Source organism: Hemibagrus wyckioides, linkage group LG05 (assembly GCF_019097595.1).
Source record: "Hemibagrus wyckioides isolate EC202008001 linkage group LG05, SWU_Hwy_1.0, whole genome shotgun sequence".
Taxonomy (NCBI): domain Eukaryota; kingdom Metazoa; phylum Chordata; class Actinopteri; order Siluriformes; family Bagridae; genus Hemibagrus; species Hemibagrus wyckioides.
In genome coordinates, this window is record NC_080714.1 from 15,509,888 (window position 1) to 15,535,662 (window position 25,775).

Genomic DNA, 25,775 nt, shown 5'->3' on the forward strand with positions numbered 1-25,775 from the left:
GACAGAGGTAGTGAAATTCTTTCAGAGATCTCCTGCATTTGTAATGTTTCCACACATTGTTTGAACCTATGATTATATCAGAGCTGTATCTGAAAATCTGAAACCTCAAACCTGGTTGCTCATTAGATGTTAACAATTAATTAATTATAATTTTATGGAACAACAGCTGACATTTAAATCATTCATTCATTCATTCATTCATTCATTCATTCATCTTCATTAAGCACTTTATCCTGGTTATGTTTGGCATGGATCCAGAGTCTGGACCAAGGGAGAAATACAACCTGACCAAGTCACAAGTCCATTGCAATTTAAAGCATCCAGTTTACCTACAAGCATGTGTCTGTCAGGTGTCCCAAAACCGGAGAACCTGAAGGAAAGAAAGAAAAAGCTTAGCAATGAACCAGCAAGTCACTCTGTATATTGTGAATGCGGGTGGATTGATACATTCTTAAATGTTTGTTTGTGTCTTTTGTATTCTGTATTTGAAATCTGACGTCTATGGGAATGTCTGAGCCACACTTGACACGCAGCAAATAGTGGCAGCACAATCATAAGCCCTGTCTGCTACAGTGTCAGTAAATAACAACAACAGATTCTAGTCTCTATAAATCTGCATGAAGTGAGCCTCCTCCTCTATTTTTCCTCAAATATACACAACTCTAAAGCTGCTCTAGTTCACCTTTAGCATTTTTAAAGCTGTTATTTTATTGTAAATTTTAGTATCCGTTTATGGCCAGTAACATTTCACTGTCCACATGTTAGTCAATATAAGCCACATTCTGGCCCATAATTACAGGTTATCATGAGTTGAGAAAATTGTGTAAAAGCTGACTGACAGATTCTCCCCTCCCTAGCAGCGTTGTACTCCATTTTGTGCGTAGGCATGACACAATACATTAAAGCTTCCAGCTGCATGAAAAGGTGGTTTTATTTTCGTTGTCTTCTGTTCTCTAGTCTTTTATTATTTATTCTCCACAGAAATCAGCTCAGCGTCTTGGGTAGCAGGGATAAATTGCACAGAGTAAAAGTGCTGTAGGAACACATACAGTATATGACTGCTAAACAAAACACTATGAGACAGGTAATTAACCTACACTGGAATTCATCGGAAAGAATAAATATGACTGTCATGTTTTATGAAACTTCCCTGTGTAATATTGGATTTAAATTCGTTCTCTTGTGTGCTTTATCAGTTATATGTGTAATTGGCAAAGGACAGAGACAGTGATGTTATTTTAGAGATATCCTGCATCCTGCGGTCTTCTGGTCATGGCTTTGAACTGCTGTTGCTGTGGTCGTTTTTGTGCTTGTGCCTCCATCATTGAACATGTGATGCTCTGGCAGGACGGAATTTATGTTTAAACTAAAGTGAATTCAGAAATCATGTTGATGTTCATACTCATGAGTTGCTCAAAAGCTCCTGGTTACTTAATTGTACTTGATTATATACATTTATAGAAGAGAAGTTATTTATTATCACAGGTGTCACTCATAAGGATGGGTTTCCTTGTGAGACCGGTTCCTCTCAAGGTTTTTTCCTTATTTCGTCTCAGGTACATTGCCCTTGCCACCATTGCCTCTGGCTGGTTAGGGATTAATTAAATAAACCTTTCAAACGTTATCATTTTTATTCTAAATTTTATGTTCCTGTAAAGCTACTTTGTGACAAGGTCCACATTAAAAGCACTATATAAATAATAATGTATTGAACTGTGGATGAGGCAGGCGGCTACTCTTTTGCAGTTAGGAAAACTTACAGCTGTTCTTCATCACAGAGCTGACATTTTCTGGTGCACTCTGTCTTCTCTGTGTGACCTTTATTTCATGCTCTTTTATAACTTAATGTATATACTTCTATACTTCTTATATATATTTATATACTATATATAATTTTTTTACTGTTTTTATTTTTGACCAAAATCCAATATATATATATATATATATATATATATATATATATATATATATATATATATATATATATATATATATATATATATTGGTTTTTGGTCAAAAATAATATAAATAATTAATTACTTTTAGTAATAATAATAATAATAATAATAATAATAATAATAATAATAATAATAATAATAATCTATTCTACTTAGACAGTAGTGCTCGCTGTAATTTAAGTCATAGTTTTATATTAATGCATATACTTTCATGATAGTATAGGGGATTTTTCTCATATTTTCTCCCTAATTTAATCTTGGTCAGTTCCCATCTTCCAGTCAGCTCTCCCCTATCGTATGAGAGCTTTAGACCTGGGAGTACGCAGGCTATCATGTGCTCTCTCTGAATACATGAAGGCAGTCAGCTGCATCTTTTCAAACAGCTGCTCATGCTCCGTCACAGGTCAGCGTAACCCACTCCCCCTTCTACATGCATGAGCTCACAGACATCCATGATTAGCTAGTGTCACTGTGATTGATAGGGAAGTGAGAGCATCACATCCCTCCTACCCAATAACCACGGCTGAACAACGCCAGGCATGGAAAGGACACAGCATTTGAACTTGCAGTCTTTCGGTAAGCATCTTTGAGAGAGAGGAAATAAATGAGAGAACGGCCATTTATAGCTGCTATAACAGGAACTATATTGTCTTTTACATCTTACACAAAATTAAAAGTAGCTATAAAAGCATGAAATGTTGTTCATTGATAAATTAAATGGTTGTAATCACTGGGAAAGTGTTTAAACAATACTTTGGGTCATGCTATTGAAAGGTTTATTCATGTTGATAACTGCTTTAGTATGGAAGTAAGAGAGAATGTCACCCTGCATGTTGTGAATTTGAGTGGATTGTGATAGTGATAGTTTATTGAATGTTTGTTCATGTGTGTTAATGTTGATAATGCCATATTGCTATAGTTTAAGAGGAATAAAACCTTTAGGATATGCTGTTATTCGAAAATAATCAACTTTGCATTGACAATGACCCTCTGCTTTGCATTGGACCACAGCACACCACTCTGTCTTTGATTATTTTAGCACTCTCTGTTGTGATTTATACCTTACTTAAAGTCTTTGAACCCAACAAGAGAGGGTTTCCACAGCACTGGGCTAATGGACTGATCTCCTACAACATTATCAGCCAAAATGAAACTGCTTATCTGAAGTACCATCCTTACTCATTGGAGAATATATATTAGGGTTGCACAGTGTAACCCATGATACAGCCCAGGTAATAACTATTTTGAAGTTTGACATCCCTATTCCCATTACCTCAAATAAATTACACAAAGTGCTTTCATTCTAAAGCAAAGGCATCTTTCAGCTATCGGGATTTAGGATCAGGAGATAAGGCCTAACACTAGTGACATGCATATCTGTCCTCATAAAATATGAAGCAGTGGTCTTGCACTCTATTACACTCATTCATCTGAGCACATCAAATTGTCAAAGATTAGGCGTTTCAATGGAGCATTTTTTCAATTCTAGCCAATTACCTCAAGGTTACAGAGACTGTACAGCATTGCATAATAGAAATACAGCTGGTGTATGAGGTAGGCTGTGTATGTGTCACAACAGCAACTGAGCACATATTTAATGGCAAGTCCAGAAATAGCAACCAGCCGGAAAAACACCTCTACAACTCATACACAAACCCGCCGGAACAAGAAAGAGCTTTGATTTATTGGACTGAACGATTTATTAACATAGCTGCTTGCCCTTTTTTGAACTGTTTTATACTGCTATCACCATTCTCATTTATTTCCCATGATTTCTCCTATATTGTAAGATGCCTTTTATCTTCATACCCTGCACATTTGAGAGAGCTGTTTCTGGTCCATGAGGATAAAGCCCGTGCTGATGGTGGTATGGAGGCCTGATACTGTGTGACTAACATCACTGATGAGCTGTCTGAATAGAAAGCTTCCGTGCCTGCAGATGTGGCGTTACCATGGGGATGAGACTGTGGAGCTCAGGGTAGGGTAAAGCCATGCTTATCCTTCCTTCCCTTTTAAATTGCAAGGCCATGCATAGATCTGATGGCAAAAGAGAGCATGTGTTGTGGAGTGTATTCTTTCAAAAAAAAAAAAAAAAGGCGCAACAGCTATCTTCCCTTGGCACTTTTTTTTTAGTTCTGAAGTCTCTTTGCCTCACCTGAAGGTCGTAGTCACCTTCGTCTCGACTTGTTCCTGTATCTTGTCTTTTGAACAAAAGTCAGCATTATATTAGTCAGTGCAAAGATCTCTGAGGGACATTTGCTATTTGCTATCATGAACAATAAATCAGTGTACCGGGAAACACACTAGAACGACTTGTTTCTGCACTGTTAATGAACCATGTAATGTGCATAGAGGATGTAGTAGAAATTTAGTCGAAGGATGCAGGGAGGAGTGGAGTGGTTTGGGGGGAAGGGGTTGCATGATCTAGAATTTTTAATTAGATATTAATGTGACTAATTAGCAACCAAGCATATAAAGTAATTAAGTGAGGAATAAAAGATGATGGCTGAGCTGTTTTAGAAAATGATGGATTATGGTTTTGTGGTTTTATTCCTCTTATACCACATCAAATTGTCAGGGAGTAGTTCCAGTTGTCACTTGTGTTATGGCAGCTATAAACAGTCAATATCTCATCTTCTCTTTTAGAAGTCAACAAGACAAAAAATGTTTTGTTATGTTAGCGATCAGAAGAGAACACAATAAATCCTCCAGGACATACCTGTAGCTGAAAACTAGCTAACGAGTAGAATACACTGTCACTGAAGACTTAACATCCAATAAACATGTTACAGAAAACATCACCATATGATCAGATTTTCTTTGCTCAACATCAATTTGTTTATTAGCAGGCTTAGATTACATGATGCAAATGAGAAAGGATAACACATTAGACACATTAGATTTGAATTACTGCTGGCTGCCCGTGCTGAGCTGTGCTGATATAAAGAAAATTTAGTCCACACCTTCTGGCCAATCAGATTTGAGAATTGAGTGTTGTTGTGTAACACAAAACAATTAATAGCGAACGAAAAGCCTTAATTAGTAGTTTGCCTCACACCTGTTGGAGGTTTGGTTCCTGTCTGTGTTTCTAGTTTTTATGTTCTCCCTGTACTTCAGAAGGTTTCCTCCAGGTACTCTGGTTTCCTTCCCAGTTCAAAGATGTGTTGTGGGCTGATCTAAATTGTCTGTAGTGTCAGAGACTGTGCCCTGTGATGAGTTGGCACCCCATCCAGGGTGTCCCCTGCCTTGTGCCCCGAGTCACCCAGGATAGACTCCAGGTTCCCTGTGAGCCTGTGTAGGATAAGTGGAACAGAAAATGAATGGATGAAGAAACCTCATTGACTTCTGTTAGTTTACTGCTCCTCTGCCCTGTACTCTACCCTCCCCTCTTCCTCTTCTTCTCTTCTCAAGAATGTCATGCACCATAAATAGCCCATAATTGGCTTGCTTCTGATCATAAATACCCCTCCTATTTTTTTGCTCAATTCTCCCAGAGCACAAACAATATACCCTTATTATATTTGCAGATACACTCTATGCACTGAACAAGGCACTCAGTACCCACTTTTATTTGACTTTGTGAAACCTTTCAGCTTGAGTGCTTACAACAAAAGAAAAGCCTTTTCCTTGTACTGTATTATTAGTAGGATTAGTCTATGTAATAGATGATTGTCTACACTGAATCTCTGCAGTTCTCAATATCTGTGCTTGAATGTGTTCATTTAGTCCTGCATTAAACACAAATCCTTATTTCACTATTGATATTGAGTGTGATAAAATAAAAAAGATTGATTGTAGCCATTATTTTAAAATTTTAATCATTGCAGCATCGAAGGTCTTTTTGTTTCTTTGTAAGATATGTTTTCTCACAATTTTGGCAGACCTTTAGATTGACCCACGGGCTGGTAAATATTACAGAGATGCCAAACTAAGGAGAGGAAAGGCACCTATGAATGTATCATTTTTATTTATTTAGCAGCCAAACGAGGTCCGCTTCGCACCTCCCACAGTTATTCGGTACGACTCAACGTTTTTGACGATTTGAGTGAAAGTTTTCATCACATTTCATTTGCATTACAATTGAGACTTCACTTACTTATAAATATTTAAACCAAAAAAAAAAAAAAAAGATTTGCTATGGCACAGTTCACAAAGAGACTTCCAACTGGCTATGCAAATCATTCTAAATACGTTGTCAGGAATGATTTTGCCATGTAGTGCCTCTGGTCATAAAAAGAAAAAGAGAAATGGCAGGGATTTTCATTACCATTATAAATATAAGGACAGATTTGCAGGGGAGTGTAACGTTCACAGAAAACCATGTAGGAGGGCAATTTATTTGGATGAAGTTTACCAAAAATCTTATTTGAATATATGTTCAGAGTTTATAGTCTTCAGAGTTGGGACTGTGAGGGTGATTTTTTGTTCTCCGGTATTGTTTATATGAATTCATGTTGCATGTGTCTTTCGTTTATATGAACCCTTGCCAGTAAAAGGATTATCTATCTTCACTCCAGCCCTGCTAATATCCACAGATCTTATAAGGTCCACTGGTAATCTCATGCAGTGGGAACATGCTTTTCTTCTGGAGTCCTGTGCTGTTTTTGTCTGTAAGAACCCAATTCTCCTCCATACTGACATGAAGCTAAATGGGATCTTATGCCTGACATTACATTGGAAATGCATTTATCACAGGTCAGCTGCTTCTTGCAGAAACAATGCTGTGCAGTCTGCGTTTCACAATGTGAAACAAGCAGATCCCTACACGCTTTTTATTTCTGCTTTGATATTTTTGCCTGTGGAAGCCCATATATTTTTGATCAGATAATGATATTTTGAAACTGACAGCGGCATTGAGGCTTGAAAATTGTTTCATAGAGCAGAACTGAGTTGTGGCTAAAAACAACAGCCTAGATGATTTTTTTTCCCTCATGCTGACAGAAGGTGTGTGCCATTATGAGTAGATAAAACAATTACAATTGCAAATAGGCGGCACGGTGACACAGCAGGTAGCGTTTCCACCTCACAGCACCACCGTTTCCAGCTCAATCATATATGACGTTTTTATACATGTTCTTTCTGTGTCCTCAGGGTTTTTCCTCTGGGTTCTCCCCAGGTGTCTTCCCACCTTCCCAAAAAACATGTCAGTAGGTGAATTGGCTGTGCTAAATTGCCCCAAGGTATGAAAGACAATATGTGTGTGCGTGTGGTGCCCTGTGATGCCATGCCATCCAATTCAGAATGTGTGCAAACTACAAACAAGAAAAGACAGCACTGCCCACAATGCACTTAATCCCTATTGACTAGCTATCCTATCCCAAAACACAGGCTGCGAAGTGCAAGCTGATCGAGAAGATTCTGAATGTCCATTTGTTTGCCTGAAAAGTTCAAGAATCTCTGATATAAAATGTTAATTAGAACTGGTAAAGATTTTTGTTTTTGCTTTGATACACCCACATATTGGTTAGCACAGCAGCTGACATTTAATTTTTTTTGAAGAGCTGTGACACTCTTTACTTAAAAAAGCTTTGATTTTATGATATTTGCTGTTCACTGGCATGTTATTCAGATGGAAACACCAGATGGATGATGCTTAGGTATGCAAGGGGCAACTGCTTCTGTCAGTGTCCTAATGTGAGCTACCTGCGTTTGCCGAGTGCCTGTACAAACCACTTTTAATAATAAGTCTGTCTGAAAGTAAATTTCTTCCCAGCATAATTAAAGGTATTTTACTATACCAGTCAGTGTTCGAGGCAGTGTTTCCGTTAGGCCAAGGGCATGCGTGAATTATATATTTATGCAGCCTAGATCCCATCCTTAGCCAACTGCATGCATCCCACAAATATATTACTAACTTATGACCAAGAAGGCATTATGCAAATGCAGGTTGCAGAGACCAACTAAAATGCACTCTGTGTAAGTAGGACCAGCTTCTTAATGTAGGGGATGAAGTAAGCAGCTAGTCATTTGGTGTGCACTCTTTAATGCCCTCTAGGTATCTTAGATTCTAGGATGGTAGAGTAACAGGGCAATCACACTCCCACGGGCATTAGATACAGCAAAACAGGCTGAGGTTAGCTTGGTTAAAAGCACTGCAACGATTAACATCCTGCCATTATAATTTCAAGCAGAGACTCTTGCAACTGCTCTAGCAATAAAGATGTGTATAATTGTTGCGTCTAATTTCCTTCGCTTGAAACCGAACATGAGCCCCATCATTGACAGTGAAATTCACTAACTGTGCAATTAACACCATGTACATGTGTATACTGTAGATACTCATACTGCATTTTAATGGTGCTTACTCACAGACCTCCTGAGGCTAGGTCTACCACTTTGTGAAATGGGGTGAATAAAAAGCTCCTTAGGTGCCAAGAATGAATTAGCTTTGTTTGGTACAGTGTAAAATGCTGCATATGGATGATTTTGTAAGCTATATAACATTACTTATAGGGTTTTCATGTGTATCTACTTTTATTTTATATTAAAAAAATCCTAAAGTTTGTGGAAGAATTAAAGATGAAAATCAGTAGAAACATGAATTTTGATCTGGCATGTAAGGGGTTAATGCAAGAACCAGGACAACATAACAGAAACGCTCAATGTGCTGGAAGTTGTGAAATGAGATGCTGAAAACTGATTTGAAAAGTTCAGCACAAAATCACTAACACATGCAGTCTTGTACATTTCAAATGCTGGATGAATAAATACATAGTATAATGTTATAGCATTCAGAGAAGCTTATTCTATCTCAAACCTATGGCATTTTAAAGAACCTCTCACAAACACACACACACACACAGCTTCTCTTACTAATCCTTGTGAAGACCTCCCACTAACATAATTAGTAATGAAGATAATTAATGCTAAGGCTTCACCTAACCCTAACCCTAACCTTAACCTGTGATTTGCAATTATCAGAGAGTAAACCTTCCCTACAAGGGCGAAAAACTACCAAGTGAAATATCATTAAACATACAGACGCTGCTGGAGATTCAATCTCCTGAATGCTATTCATTAAAGCGCTCGAGCCAGGGTTTTGAGTCATTACTCATCAAGGTCGGAAATCACTAGCAAAACTTTTTAGAATAGAAGTTGATCTGTCAGCTTGCTAAATTTTGCTTCTTTTGGTTAAATACACTGTCCTCACAATAACAAGCCCATAAAAGTTGACAGGAAAGAGAATAATGGTCGAAGCCTTGATGTTGAAGCTGTTAGTCTGAGTCAGTATTGTCCTTGTTAGCTAATGGCTGTTTGGACTGGTGCTAATGAGCTATCTACTGTAGCATTGTGGCCAGTGCTAGCATTTTGCTGAGTGTCTTGGGAAAGTTTCCAGAGCTAAAGGTGAGATGACCTCGTAGGTTTTAGTGAGAGAATCACTCTTGCTGCTTTGCTAATGGAGGGCTGCACTTTTCTGGGTCTTCGCTTCAGACTTATTATCTTTCTCACTGAGTTAACCCCCCATCCCACCCCCCAAAACAATACTAATTAGTCGATGAAGTATATTAATGAAACAGCAGGCAGAGCCTGAATTGAACGACATATCTGATCACATCTTTTACTGTTATAATCTTCTTGTATAAAAAGTATATTGAAACTGAACATGAACAACACTAAGGCATATCAATAGCTTAAAAAAAGTTTATGCAACGTCCAAATTATACTGTCGCTCCAGTTATGGCCACTGCACCCAAAAATTTGTGTTTAATTAACCTCCACTTAGTAAGATTAAAATGCAGGAGCATGACTGGCACCCATGCTGTGATAGTATTGACAGCAGGTCAGATAACACTTGTGCAGCATTTCCTCATGTTTAGCTATCCATCAGCAGAAATGCCTGAATACGCTAAACAGTTTTCCCTATTTGCAGACATTCCAATGAAGCACAGATCCTCCAAAAAGCAACCTAGTACCACGAGCAGCACAGATACTTCTTTGTTCACAGAAGTTTCTTTTAGTCATAACTCACAATCCACACCCAGTTATCGAACACTATTTGAACCAAGCAAGGCATATATATACACCCCACATGCATACTATAGCTACAGGAAAACAAATGTCTTTTAGATTTCCTGTATCTCTATAGCAACGTTATCGATTTCTTCCTGTTTCAACTTGAAAGTGCACCTTTGGCGCTGTCTGACAGTGATCGATACTTGACCTTACAATTTAGCATTTAACATTATGCCTCATTGGATGGGATTACCTTTACATTCTTCTCTGAGAAAGAGAGAGAGAGAGAGAGAGAGAGGGTGAAGACAGAGCTTGAGTTAGAATTCAGCACTGCTTCCAAATGTTCAATGTCAGCTTTAAAAATGAGAGTGAACAAAGAACAAGGCTGTGGCTTTGGCGGATGTCCTGTCATTTTGGCAGTCATCATCTCATGGAATACCCTTTAAGGACAATTAACAGCTTGACAGAGAATACTGAGCAAAGAACATCTGTTTCAAATCTACTGGCCAAGACTTTTACTGCCAACACGTTACTAAAATGGACAGCCCAGAAAACAAACTTCTTAGAAAGCCTAATCTTTCCCAATACCTCTTCACTATTAATATTTATCCACTTTTCATTCTTGACTTATAAATACTGTATATGCTTAATCTAATTAATTAAATTTTATTGCATTAACAGCAACTGGGATATTGGTTATTAGTCTGTAAAAGTTGTCTGATCTTTCTAACAGATTTTTTTTACACAAATCTCTGATTATCTTGTTGTTACTGTCTGTCACTATACTCCTAGTTTCAGCCTCCGGCATGATACACGATGCATTATACATGTACCTGACAACAAGAACTCTTTACCATTCAGTGCACAGTACTTTCCACAAAATGCCATGTTTAGTATTTCAGAGCAAGTGTTAGTCAATGAGTTGAAAAACATCTGGGTATATCTATTCCTGGGTTTCCACTGGCAAGTACATACCTGATTGTCTGCATGACCCGGAAAGGATTTGTCTACAATGTCAATCAAATGTCTTCTTCTTGTGCAGTTTCTGATTCACTCTCTAGCAAAAGTAGTCCCGCTTTTACAAAGCTACACTACATGGCCAAAAGTTTCTGCACATATGGGTCTGACCATTACACCCACATGTTGAATCTCATTCCTGATGTTGGTTCCCTTTGCTGTTAAAATAGCCTTCAATCTTTTGAGAAGGCTTTTCACTAGATTTTGGAGTGGGGCTGTGTGGATTTGTGTTCAGTCAGCCAAAAATGCATTAGTGAGATCAGGCAGTGATGTCAAGTTAGGAGGCCTGTTCATCACAAAGGTGTTGAGTGGGGTTGAGCTTAGGGCTCTGTGCAGGAGTCCACTTGCATTCATCCACTCCACCTTTGGCAGAACATGTCATTATGGACCTTGCTTTGTGCACAGGTGTGCTGTCATGCTAAGCTGAAGAGAAAGTGTACTGCTATAGCATGCAAAGACATCCTATGCAATTGCGTCCTTCAACACTTTGGGGAAGATCCATACAGTATATGGAAACGATGTTTAGGAGTCCACAAACATGTGGCCATATAATTAACTTGATGGCTGTAACCTAAGAAAGCAGAGTAAACCAGGCACAAGGTCCCATTTAAATGAGCAGTGCACCACCCTCCTCAAGAATCTGTTCACCTAAAACTCACTGATACTCGTTTATGTCATAAACCTACCATTCGCTTAATTTTTAATGATAATACTTTCAAATAAATATGCTCCTATATGCTTGGTATTTTCCTGATCTCCCAGAAACAACATATTTTTCTGACATATATTTTGAACATTTGGCAAAACTATGACCAAATATATTTTATGGAATTGAAGAATTGCGGTGACACCAAATGAAATCAATAGATGCTTATATAAAACCCTATCCTGGATAGTTTACCAAGATGGATTTCCATTTCATTTTTTCTTATTGTGATGCAGTTGCACATGCTTGAGCACATCCTACTTTTGAGCATGAGCACACTCAAATCCATGTGCTTTTTAATACCAGCATCAAGTTCTAAAGATTTATTTATAATCCTGAAACCTTACGTTTCGTTGAATACGTTGAGCTCAATGGCACATGCTGCTATGATGCGCTTATTAAGCTTGATCTTTTAAGTGGATTGTTGTTACTGGGATTGTATGTATAGGCGACCTTTTCCTAAGTGGGTATATGTGGGATGATACTTCAGTGTTCTCCTAGAGGTAGAAGGTGGATCACTCAATCACACTATATTTACCTTCACTCCAGTAAGGTCACAATCATATTTTCATATCATTTGTAAATAGATTATCTCCTTTCATACATCATATATATATATATATATATATATATATATATATATATATATATATATATATATATATATATATATATATATATATTGCCATTGCTATGTTTTTATTGGATGGATAAATATATTATCGCTGATAGGCCTGCTCTTGTTCTCATGCACAAAAGCATACTATAATACACACATACATACACACTATACATACCCCTGAGAGAAGTGTAGCTCCTTTCACCTTTTGGGTAGGTGGTTGGGAGTTAGTTGTGTAACTTCCACTGTTCTTTATCTAGCTTCTACTATATATAGCTTGTGGGTCACATATTTGGGCTCTGTGTATTACTCCCATGCCATATTGATCGTCCTCACCATACACTTTCTGTAGCAGAGAAAAGAGCTATGCACGAGGGTCCGGCTTGCTTTGACAAGTGCAGCATACATGATTCAGGGTGACATTTGGAAGTCAATGAATTCAGGTGCACCACATGGGAAGAGGAGATCTGTTCATTTCGTCTAGACAAAACAAGCATGTAACACAAGCAGACATGATTAAGATCCAGACCTGATTAACATCATTTGTGCATACCTATAGCAAGGTCTAAAAGGTGACACATGCTATAATATGCTAAAGACTGACTGTAATAAGCATAAAGCAGTAGATCTCTCTCTCACTCTCTCTCTCTCTCTCTCTCTCTCTCTCTCTGTCTGTCTTTCTTTTTCTCTCTATTATATTATGCTTAATATAGTGTATGTAACCGTATATGTACACGTCGTCATGTCCCCAGGTTTTGGGGTTTGATTCCTGCCTCTGCCCTGTGTGTGTGTGTCTGTGTGCAGTTTGCATGTTCTCCCCAGGTTCCCTGTGATCCTGTATAAAATAAGCAGTACAGAAAATGGATGGATGGAGAAATAAATCTGTTTTGTCTGTATATGCGTATATGTGTAAGAGTGATTAAAGCTCCATATACTTTGCAACAAGATAATAGGAATAAAGAAATACAGTTTGTCCATATTATGGCATTAAATAAGCACTATTAGCTGCAGTAACTATTAAGCACAGTGGTACAGTATGTAAAGTTGCTCCCTCACATCTGTACCTCTAGTTTCCGTGTATATTTTTCCAGTGTGTGTGTGTGTGTGGGGGGGGGGGTCTCCTCTGCTCTGGACCTACCATACCCCTGACCAAGATACAGCAAACTATTGATAAATAACTGAATGACTTTTATAGTATTTATAGCCTTTAATTGAACATTTCTATTCTAAGTCTAACAAACACTGCATGTGTATTCACATTTTTGTTTAGGGTTTGCAAAGCGTTCTGTAAGAGATGATGCAACCGTTTTGCCCTTTTATTCTCCGTTTTGGGAATCACCTGCATTATCCTGCCTCAACAAATTAATTTCATGCAGCCTTCCCTTGGATATTGACATTTATGGTAATATTCTAGAGTCTTGGAGTTTATTCCATCTCTCAAATGGGAAAATCAACCAAGTGTGTCACTTTACTCCCTTTAGTATTACAACAGTAGAACACTTCATCAAATAGACACTAGAGGCTGTTTTTTAGGCATATAAGAACAAGGACAGGGTTCGATTATGCCTTATGAAATCCTCTTTAACATTTCATGTGAGGATACTTTTGTTTGAATTGCATTATGTTCAGGGACATCTGAGTGAATTTTGTTCTGTTCTCTTGGATTTTTTTAAAATGCAAAAACAATTCGATTTTCACCTTAAATCTATCTATCTGTCTGTCTGTCTGTCTGTCTGTCCGTCCGTCCGTCCGTCCGCCCGCCCGCCCGCCCGTCCGTCCGTCCGTCATCTATGAATGAACACAATGGCACTGACTACATGAATTTTATCTGTTCAGTTTTGTTTATACTTCAGTAAGGATTTGTTGCTTGATGACTCTATGATCCATGCAAATAAAAGTCATTTTTACGAGCTAATAATTTCATTTGGCATTTAAAGTTCATTCTCAATGTCAGTTTTAAGACTGGGCCAAAATGTCTCACATTTTGCCTTTCTGTTTGTTGTAGCTTATTTTGCGTTTATACTTTTTATTATTATACTAATTATTTTGCTTCCTTCCTCTCTTTTCTCTTTCATGCTCCAACACTGCTATAATTCCCCTTATCAAGGTAAGAGAGCTAATTTCTTTTAAAAATACGATTATTTTGTGGGCACAGTCCATAAAGTCTCTGAAATATAGAGACAACGCCAGAACTCCCGTCACCTAAAAACTATTTAAAAGAAACATTACAGACCAACTTACTACTTCCTCCACCAAAACAACATTCTCATAAATTCTAATTAGTATAATTCTGCTACATTCTCTCAGAGACATATGAAGCAAAAAACATTGTTACTCTGAGCATTTAAACTAAGTGCAAACAGTCTCAGTTTCTAGGAGCTCAATTATTGGCTTTGACCACATATAAGGTTGCTTACAGGTAGAAATACTTTGTAATTTATCACAGTGGTCAAAGAAGTACCCCTTCTGTTGCAGAATTTAGTTGATTATTGAGTTTTGTATAAAAATCACCTATTTGGTATTACCTCTGTAACAAAATAGCATGAGAATAAGCACAGAATCAGCAAGAGCTTTTTACTTTTTAGCTTAGTCTAGAGAGGTGCCAGGTTTCAACAGAAATGCCACCCCAAATACAATTTAAAGCATATTTTTTCTAAGTCTTTGTTAAGGATTCAAGTTAGGATTAAGAGTAGTATGTATTTATACATGAAAATGATATGCAGAACCTGGCAACCCTGCTTACAGGACAAAGACCAAATTCATAAATATGATAAAAATAGGAAGCGGAAAATTATTTTTTTCATCAGTGGTTTGCTTCAGTAACCCAACCTAAAACCCTGCCTTACTGTTTCAAATAAAATTTCTTCTACATTTCTATATAAAGAAAAGAAATATGTTTTTATTTATTGACTTGGTGCTCCAGTAAGGTCATACTGTGAATGGGGTAGCATATTGTACTTTTTTCATGAAGGGTGCCAATAATTCTGGAGTTGACTGTTAAAAAAAAAAAAAAAGTTTAGTCCTTCAACTACCTGCCAGTCTTATAAGCATGCCAGATGGTTGGTGCATTTTGGCTGCCTAAAAATTGCTGAATGTGCTATGGGTTTGAGCTGGACAGGTATCCCTGAAGCCTGCAAAATCATCTGGGACTGAAATTTGCACTTGGACAAGTTTCTGTTGTACTTGGCATTGCCACCACAGCATTCTCTGACAACACACATGCTCAGATATTACATCCCGGCTCTAGCTGAGTTGTATCAAAGTGTGTTGATACATACGATGCTTAGCAGTGCATTCCTTTCCTCTGAGTCTCTCAAATTGCATTTATTATGGGTTTTTTTATCTGATGTCATTTTATGAACTATCTATGACATTCTGTCGTTTCTACAAATATTAAAAAAAGTTTTTATTCAAATACACATTTCACTTTTCCCAAAAGCCGGTAAGAGGTTTATTCTTTGGTTATCTGCATCAGTGATGATAAAATTGCTTTTGTATACAGACAGACAGAATGGTATATTGGTTGCCTTAACATCAATTTGAAAGAAGGCTGCAAAGCCTTAGTCAGCATCCTCACCCTGGCAATTTTAATAGGCTGCAACAGCAGAGGCCTTTCAAGCTGTGCTGATCCCTCAGGATGACATGTACTACAATGAGACCCTCATTCTCTTTGGGGACTCAAGGAATTGATGAAGTAGCCTCGCATGGGATACGTCATGGGACAACAAGAGCCTATGAGTCATCAGTCGGCGCTGGTGTGGATGCTGCATCAAGTCCATGTGTGGAGAAAGACCCGACAACCTCTTCAGCTTCATCACCAGACCATACAGTTATTTTTATCTATTTTTATGACACACAGAACAGCTGGAGTTGCATCTTGGCATGCAAGTGTCCAGTGGCTGCTGTTTGGAGCCAAATTTACACCTTATCTATATTTTCTCTTGTGCCTGTACAATTGCATAAGCCTACCTTTAAGGATAGAAGGTAGGAGGAATTTTGGCATTTGTTGTAGCTAATACATGGTTAAAAGGCTTAGCAGATTGAATCAAAGTCATAATTTATCTTTGAATATCCAAATGCCATGCAATGTAGTGCTAACCAAATATCATTCTATCCAAGATTGTCAAAGAGGAGTCAATCATGTGGCAGAAGTGCAATACATAAAATTGTACAGATACAGGGATTCAGTTAAAATCCACATTAAACATCACAATTATGGCAAAATGACTTGCACTGTGGCATGCTTGTTGGTGTCAGGCAGATTGGTTTATGGGTGCTTTCATGCTGTTAGTTTAGTCTGAAACAGTGCAGGGTTTGCATGAAAAATTTGGTAAAGCAAAAGCTGTCATGTGGAGCAAGAAGAGCATCATGGTACTGAACCTGAGACTACCTTTAGGAGGTGGCGTGAGTTCAGTTGCACCGGAATTGTGCTACAAAACTGTCCTGTGAATGTGATGCAGCTCGTACTTGGGTCTACACACAGGAAGTAAAGTAACCTGTGCATGTGTTTTAGCCAAAGACGACTTCATTAGTTACCACAACACACGAGTGGAATGGGACAGAGAAGAGTTGAGATGCATTAATCAGATATTGGGAGAAAAAAACAACAGAAAATATATTGACTCATGTTGTTTTCTCCATGTGTTTTTGTGATGATGTTAGATGAACACACATCTGCATAGACAGCTGCAACTCAGATTTGGACTACAGCAAACACCTAAGTATTTTAGAAAAACAGTCCCTCGTGTTTACAGAGATGGCTTGTTAATGAGAGAGGTCAGAGAAAAATGATCAGACTAGGTTTGAGCTGACAGAAAGACTACAGTAACTCAAGTAATCCCTTTATACCGCTGTGTTCTGCAGAAAAAATCTCTGAATGCACAACATGTCAAACCTTAAGGGGGTGGGATACACCAGCAGGAGATCACATCTAGTTGTACTCCAGTCAACCAAGGACAATAATCTGAGGATACAGTAATCTGAGGCTACAGGTCTAGAAACCTGATAGATGATTTCTGCTGTAGCATGCAGGTGGTAGGGTCAGGGACCCAACCTGCCTCATGTCACCAATTCATCCTGCTGCTGGTGGTGTAATGGTGTGTAGAAATTTTTCTTGGCACATATCTGATCTGATCCAGTAGAGCACCTTTGGGATGTGGTAGAACAGCACAAATGTGCAGCTGACAAATTGGTAGCAATTATGTCATGCAATCATGTCAACATGGTCAGAATCTCATAGGAATGTTTTGAAACCTTGTGCAATTTTAACAGAATAACAGAATTTAGGCTGTTATGAGAGGGGGTTCCTAATAAAGTGGGAGGTGACTTTTTCCTATCCTCAAAGATGTTTTTCTTTCTTCTATGACTTTTATATGGCAAGTGTCAGTTAACATGGCTAGACATATTGACGATTCATTGCTGCATAATTATACACTGTTTGAAAGAATCCACATAATCACTAACTGCTGTGCAGCTACTTAGTGCTCATATTCTTCAACAATGCTAGCTGCTGAGCATCCGCTCCCTGTTGGATGTGTAGATTTCGACCGGATTTAAAAGACAGGCTAGCATAATATGTCCCATGGCTCTGCTCTGAATGAACAATACAGCTTCTAAATACATCCAGCGTTTTATTCTCCCTCAAAAACAGACTACTTTCTGAGGCCCCTTGTTGATTAAGTGCCCACAAGGTCATGCTGTCTTTCATTTAAATCCCACAATGCTACAAGTGAATACTGTCGATGACATTCGGCAAATAATGAGCAAGAGACTAGATATGAATGCAAACTGGAATGTGGCTTTATTTCCTCAATTTTGGAAACATGATTGATTTTTCATTTTTTAATTATGTTTATGCAAACTAGGCTACTGCCATGTGTGGCTTACGCTTGGGTCACTACGGGTCATATTCAGAGCTGTGTTTTGTGCACATAGTGAGGATTTAATACAGAAATCATGCATATTGGTATTTAGACTTCAGACCTAACTACAGACTTCTGCACGATTCAGACAGTTGCATGGGATTTGCTTTTGCAAGAAGTGGTGTTTGCCAGAAAAAGAGGCACGTTTCATTTAATTCTTGTGTGATTTCAGCTTGAATGAATAGCAGTATTAAGTCTAGTGCAACTGTCTGCCAGTTCATTTCAACCACAATATTTACTTGAACTGCACTGTAGTAATCTGAACGGGCTGTTTATTAATACTGACTTTTAAACCTAAGTTGCTGACTTACAGTATGTCACAGAAAGTGAGTATAGCTCATGCTACGAGTCATTACATGGGTAAAAGGATATGGAACCAGTCAAACTACCTGAGAACTTACTGTTCAGATTAGTCATATTATATATAAACAGCTCTCCCTATTACAGTAAATGATAATTATTTATCATATTTGATCATTTTGTCTTATTCTTGCTGTACATATTATTCCATCTTCATTTAGAACTTGTTTTTTCTCCTGGAGACGTTAAGGCCTTTATTTTGAGATGAACGCATTCACTGCACTGCGAGTTGGTGTGACAGATGTATTCTCGGTATTTCTGTGACCAGGCTGTAACCTGGTGAAGAGCAGTGAAGTGTACAAAAGGTGCAATTAGAAAGACTATATTATAAATAACTGTTATTAGGTTTAAAGTGAGATTAGGAACCTACACACTATATACTCACTGTCCACTTTAATAGAAACACCTGTACAGCTGCTCGTGTATTAAATCAGCCAATCATGTGACAGCAGCACAATACATATAATTATGCAGACACAGATCAAGAGTTTTAGTTAATGTTCACATCAAACATCAGAATGGGGAAAATGTGTGATCTCTGTGACTTTAACTGTAGCATGGTTATTGGTGCCAGATGGGCTGGTTTGATTATTTCAGAAACTGCTGATCTCCTGGGACAGTCTCCAGAGTTACACAGAGTGGTGCAAAAAACAAAACACTGAGTGAGCGACACTTCTGTTGCTGGAAATGCCTTGTTGAGAAAAGAGGAAAAATTGCAACACTGTTTGAGCTGCCAGGTAGGACATAATACCTTAAATAATCACTTTTTACCACTGCGGTGAGCAGAAAAGCATCCCAGCATGCACAAAACATTGAACTTTGAGGTAGATGGTATCTGAGGCCATGTATCATGTGCATAGACTCACCCAAATTGAACAGTACAGTTCTGGCTCAGATTCTTGTTCTTGGCTAACAGAAGTGGAATCTGATGTCGTCGTCTGGTGTTGTAGCTCATTCAATGTAAGGATGGATGTGTTGTGCATTCTGAGATGCTTTTCTACTCACCACAGCTTAAAAGAGTGATTATTTGAGGTTCTGTAGACTTCCTGTCAGCTGAAACCAGTCTGTATCCTTTTATCTTTGTAATCAACCTGTAGTGTTTCAACCTGCAGACCCTCCACTCACAGGATGTTTCTTTTGTTTTTCACATAAGTCTAGAGAGTGTTGTGTGTGAAATCTTCAGAGATCAGGAGAAATCCTTAAACCAGCCCATCTGGCACCAACAACCATGCCACAATCACAGAAATGACAGTTTTCCTCCATTCTGATGTTAGATGTGAACATTATTCGAAGCTCTTGAGCTGTATCTGCAAAATTTATTGCTGCCACATGATTGGCTGATTAGGTAACTACACAAATGAGCAGGTGTACAGGTGTTCCTATTATATTGGACAATGTGTGTGTGTGATGAATCACTTGATTAAAAATCTTTTACAGCACTCATTTGAAGGGAAACTATTCCAATGAAATGTTTTGTTTAAAGCAATTAATGATATGCGATATTTCAGCACATTTACCCACAGGCTGCAAAAACATATCTGGTTGTTTGTTGGCAGTGTCAGACTGGCTTGTGAGACTATGTGGGTTTGTGAACTCCAATTAGCTCCTTTCATTCCTTTTAAAAACTGCAGTTTGACAGAGTGTCTGCCAGTGGCAGAGATATTTTCATAAAGACATCAAGTAATTTCTCTAATAGATTTCACATTGATACTTAGATTTTTGGCCACAAGTTAGATGTTTGTTCATATTTGTTAAGAATATAAAAGCAGCTTATTTATGTTGAAGTGGGATGACATGAATAATGAACATACGCAAAGCTTCAAGCTGAGAAAAACTTTTCCAAATCTGAAAAATACTCAATGTAAAATTGTAAAGCATTTACAAATTATATTACAATGAATTATAAATTTAAACTCCATATATTCCACTATAATTGTTTGAAAAGAAATCAAAGGCTTTTTCTTGCTAATATAAATCCTAATATTCAATATTCATGCTAGCATGACAAGATGGGATGCTTTATTTGGCTGATATTTAGTAGTTTACCTTTTGAACAAACATGTCAGCTGAAGAGACTGAAGGTGTTGCCAGGTCTGGGATCTCTGAGGAACGTGGCATTTGCATTTCCTTTGTATATAGATAAAAGTGCCTGTAATTGCTTTTGAGGTGACTTTTCCTACCATCTGTTGCTCATTAATGAGAGCATTTATAATGAATGTTTAAGATGTTTTTGTTGGTGTGTGTACAAATACACACCCCACTTAATATCAACTAGCAGGGACGGTACCTCATGTGTCGTTCATCCAAGCATTTAGATCTGGTCTTGCCAGGTGTTGGTTATCTGAGTGTGAAAGTTTTGGCTGCTTGTTTCTGGCTCAGGTGCTGCTTGTCAGATGCATCCAGATGTGTACCAAGTACATGTGCTTTTCCCTAGCTGGGCATCGCAGCAATCTGTGAGCTCAGTTACTTGGCAACAAGTTATTTGGAGGTTCAGATATCAAGATCTCCTGTGAGTTGTTATTGGAGTGAGCTTCATGACCTGAGCAGAAGAAATTCAACCAGAGCACATTTTAGCATGGCCAGGCTACCTGTGTCTTTGACCCATCTGTGTCTGGTCAGTCTCAGGAAAGCTGTGGTCTATGACTTTGCTTTAACCAGAATAGAAAACAATATGTGAATAAGAAACACAAGGGGAGGCTTCTCCAGACCTTTCAACCTTTTTGTGCAAGAGCTCTGCATGTTAATATCTACTATGTATTAAAAACAGGCCAAAAGAGCAGTCTCCTTTTTTCCCCCCCTCAATAAAAACAACAGATAAGCCAGTTCAAATCTGGATTGTTTAGTAATTGTTTTGAACTCTCTGCTTAACTGACTGACTAAAAGGTGCACTAAAGTTTTGCATAAATTAGTAAAGGCTGTGTGTCTGATCCTGTGTGGAGTTTCCCATAAGCATGCCACTAGATGAACTGGCTACCAAGCTAAGCAGGTAAAATGTACAAATGACATGGGCTAAATTGTGATGGCTAGACAACTGAATCAGAACATCTTCAAAACAGCAGGTCTTCTCCAAATTGTGCGGTCCTGGTATGCAGTGGTTTGTAGCTACCAGAAGTGGTCTATGCATGAACTGGTGACAGGGTCATGGGCCCTAAGGGCTCACTGATGTGCATGTGGAGTAAAGGCTAATCTGTCTGGTCTGATCCCACAGAAGAGCTACTGTTGCATGAATTGCTGAAAATGTCAATGCCCTCTATGATAGCTAGGTGTCTTAACACAGAGTGCATCACAGCTGCCTGCATATCAGAACTTTTTTTGGACCTACAGAATATTATGCAGTTTATTTTAATGTTATGGCTGATTAGTCTATAATCTGTAAGATATCTCAGTTAACAGTGTACAGTGATGGAGACTTTAAATGTCACATTTCTATGGAGTAGGCAGAAACACATTTCCTACTCTGCCTTTGGAGAGTCAGACACTTGATCTGTGTGCTTATTGATATTGCATGAACACTGCTGAATTGAAAGTCCCGGCTCTCCTTAGTATGTTTGACATGCTGATTTGAAACGTCCACCCGTGTTTTATTTGGCACAGAGTCCCTGCTCTCTCGCGGTGTTGAAATTGATAATGGAAGACTCCTGTCAGATGGTACCCACTGTGAGGGATATCTTTCCCAACAAAAGAACATAGTTAAGTGTCCATCCATCCATGTTCTGTTGCGCTTTTAATGCACTGGGGTGCAGGGAGCCTGGAGACTGTCCCAGGGGACTCAGGGCACAAGGGTGGTTGCCAAGTCATGACAGGGCAGAATCAGACACACATTCACACACTATGGACAATTTAGAGATGACACTCAACCAATAGAGCATGTCTTTGGACTGGGGGAGGAAACTCTGAACACGGAGCAGAGGTGGGAATTGAAGCCCTAATCCCGGCGATGTGAATCAAACTAATTGGTTATTGCTAACCAATAAGCTACCATGCCCTTTACAGCAAAGTATGAAGTCATTAATTTTTCAGTACGAAAGTCAGTCAATGGTTGAGATGTGAATGTATCCATGGCTGGCTAATACCTTCATAGACCTTATTAAATGATTTTGATATGAATGGCCTGTTTCAGGCATGTTTATATTATTCCTGAGGGTCCATGAAACACATTTTAAGCCTTTTTACTTTGAAAACCATGCTTATAATAAATTGATGTATACACTGCATTTTTTTTCCCTCGGCTTTCTGCCAGTTTTTACTGTAAGCCCCCACTAATGTTCAATGCTCATTAATATTCACTGGCTTGCTAATAGCCTTTTCAATGGACAGAAAAGCATTTTGCATATCAATACCAGCAGATGTAACCTCTTGTTACAAATTACAAGAAATTATTCATTATTTAACGTCAAGAAACAACAAGATATATTAAATGCCTGCATTGTTCTGACCATTCTCACTGTCCAGAAAGAAAGGTGTTGTTATGTGAATATGGGCAGTTGGAAAGCAACTGTAAGATGGACAAAAATTCTACAGCATGGCTCAGCATTTATAGGGAGTTTTGTGCTTTTGGGGAAAAAAATGAACTTTTTTTTGCTGCTTTGCAGTAGTAGTAGCACATTTCTCCAGGCTCTTTCCAGTGATCACTTTGAGTTCATGTTTCTCTCTCAGGAGCTGGGTGTATTGTCCCAAATCATTCCACCAGAGTAGCCTTCTAGCTGAGAAGATCTGGTCTGCGGTGTGGGACGGACCCTTTTTGACAGTTGTGCTGTATGTTATTCTTAGATAAGGGCCAATCACATCGGGTTATGCAGTTGAGAAATTGTGTGTAACTTTAAATGATTTATAAAATCAGGGAGTCTTTTTCTGTAACTGTGGAACTGAAGTGCAGATTTCTCAGACTTCCCCGGTGTTGTTGCAACATCTTATACTAGAAAGAAAAAGGAAAGGCTATAGATCCTTTAATATTGCTAGATTGCCCTAATTTCAGCCTGGTATTGCAGAATAAAACCTAGACATCTAGAAAACACAATCTGTGAAAATGAGATAAAAGTCGGAGAACATTCAGCAGAACATGTATTGTTGCTGAGTAGCCTAGTTTGTAACACTGATCACAAGAATACTATTTTTAGGGTACTGACACTCAAACCATGGCAACAAGGAATAAGATGCATATTAGTGACAAGATAGTGATTAGGTGTAGGTATAGAAACTATATCGTGCCAGCTTGTAAACCATTAAATTTTTATTCTTTTTTTAAATATAAATTCAAATATAGTCTTCTAAGATTTGCATTCCACATTTGTAGGTGTCCAATATTCCAGTGTTTTCATTCCTTATACTTAGGTTTTATTTTCTTAGATTTTTAGAAAGAAAGAGAATTAAAGTTGGATGAATGACTTTAGCACACACCTGTTTAGGGACCCAAAACCAATGGCAGGCAAAATGCCCAAAGTGTGTGTCAGGCCCAATCAGTGCAGGCAGCCAGCTGAATTCTTCCATTTAACACTGATATACATGGAGAGGAGGAGTCCACAGGGGCCAGCCCATAATAATCCACCTGCCTGGCAAATCACCTGTGACAAGAAGAGGGAAGAAGAGATGTGGAGAGAGAGAAAGACAGAGAGAGAGAGAGAGAGAGAGAGAGAGAGAGAGAGAGAGAATAGATTTGAATGGCTCTCAATTGCCATATGAGTTGGGGCAGGTAGCTGGGTTTAGGGTTGATGTTCTTGATCATTTGTCCTTTCTCCAGGGCATGGGTCACCACAAAAGATTGTTCTTTTTTTTTTTTATTCAATGTGTAGTTATTTACAGTAGCCAGAAACCACCTATCCTATAAGCAAGGGTGAGAATCACATTTCGGATTAAGATGGGACAATGAATATGACACTGTCTCAAGCTCATTTCCTGAACAGGGGGATAAGGATACCACCTCATTTTTAAACCAGGAAGAAAATAATAGCTCGTATTTCCTCTTTTTGTGCAGGACCTCCAGTTTGATTCCACACATGCTTTGAAATGTACTAAAATACAAATCATACCTTGAGTTATTGCTAATGACCTGACAAGAACAGCTCAAGAATGGAGTCACTGAGTTCTCCTTAAAAAAAACAAAAACTGTTTATTAGCTGCAAAAACTCACTTGCTTTAACTTTTTATACCTTAAGGACATTTACAAGTATTTTTATACTAAGAAGAAATAATTAAAAAAAACCTTTAAAATCAAACATTTCTCTAGATATAGATACTCCTCCACAGAGGTTTTTCTCTTCAGAGTGAATAGAGCAAACCTACACTTTGACAAAGCATGGTCATTTTGGCTTCTTGGGGAAGTTTTTCATTTTAGGAGGTAGATGGAGATTCTATAGGGAATTTTCAGTTATTAAGGTATCTGCCTAACTTCATAAACAATTCTAGTTTTACTGGCTAAAATCACTGAAAATGGCCAGCCAGAATTCTTACACAAAACCTTCAAACTGATCACTTTTAGCTATTAAGATTTCCACAGTGTTGAACGATTTTCACATTTGCTGTGGACTAAATCTGAGTGTGATTATTCCTGCTGTTCTGCAGCATGGGTCTGGTTACAGGCTCACTTAATTCTGTCAAATCCTAATTCATCTTAAATCACAAACACTCATGGAGAACACAATGCAACTCCCGATTTTTTTGGTACTATTATATATAGTAAGTTATACTCCTCACCTTTTCTGTGTCCCACAGTGTCCTCACTCATGGTACATGTGTGTTTTGGAAACTAATGGTGTCGTCAAAACACATACGCAGGTTTCTTCACCTCCTGAACAAGTGCAGACCTGAGTTTGAGTTGCGTTCACATTCATAGGAATCATGGCAAAGTTCCAGTGCAACCAAGCTCACACTATCTCCTACAGGAAGTCTCAGGTTCAGTACCAGGATGCTCTTCCTGCTCCAAATGACAACTTTTACATAACCATTTGTTCATGTGAATGCTGCTCTGTTTCAGACTAAACTGCCAGCATGAAAGCTACTTTACTTTTACCTTTATTAAAGATAAGGGTAGAAGTGATGCTGTTTCAATTACTGAATTCAATTGATTGCCTTTTTTTTTTTTTTAATATTATTTTCTTAGTCACATTCTCTCCATTTTTTTTCTAAGCTCTCATTCATACTTGTTCTGGTTTGCTGCTAATAAAAAATAGGAGATGCAATTGACTAAGAATGAGCTCTATATTTTAATAATGCTTTGTTCATTTCATATCTGAGAAGATGAAACT

At 38.1% G+C, this 25,775-nt stretch overlaps 1 protein-coding gene and 1 long non-coding RNA gene across 6 annotated transcripts in view; one reads left to right on the forward strand and one right to left on the reverse strand.

The window, feature by feature from the left end:
- LOC131353528 (uncharacterized) lies at positions 1-25,316 on the reverse strand. 2 transcript variants are annotated; one of them, XR_009204634.1, is made up of 3 exons: positions 25,225-25,316; positions 23,932-24,095; positions 1-370 (listed from the first exon to the last, which is right to left on the reverse strand). It is a non-coding gene; the product is annotated as an uncharacterized LOC131353528 (long non-coding RNA). The 2 variants fall into 2 exon arrangements; XR_009204633.1 differs by lacking the exon at positions 1-370 and adding an exon at positions 4,810-5,249.
- Positions 1-25,775, forward strand: part of grid2 (glutamate receptor, ionotropic, delta 2) — a 426,076-nt gene that overhangs the window by 148,784 nt on the left and 251,517 nt on the right. The window lies entirely within an intron of this gene.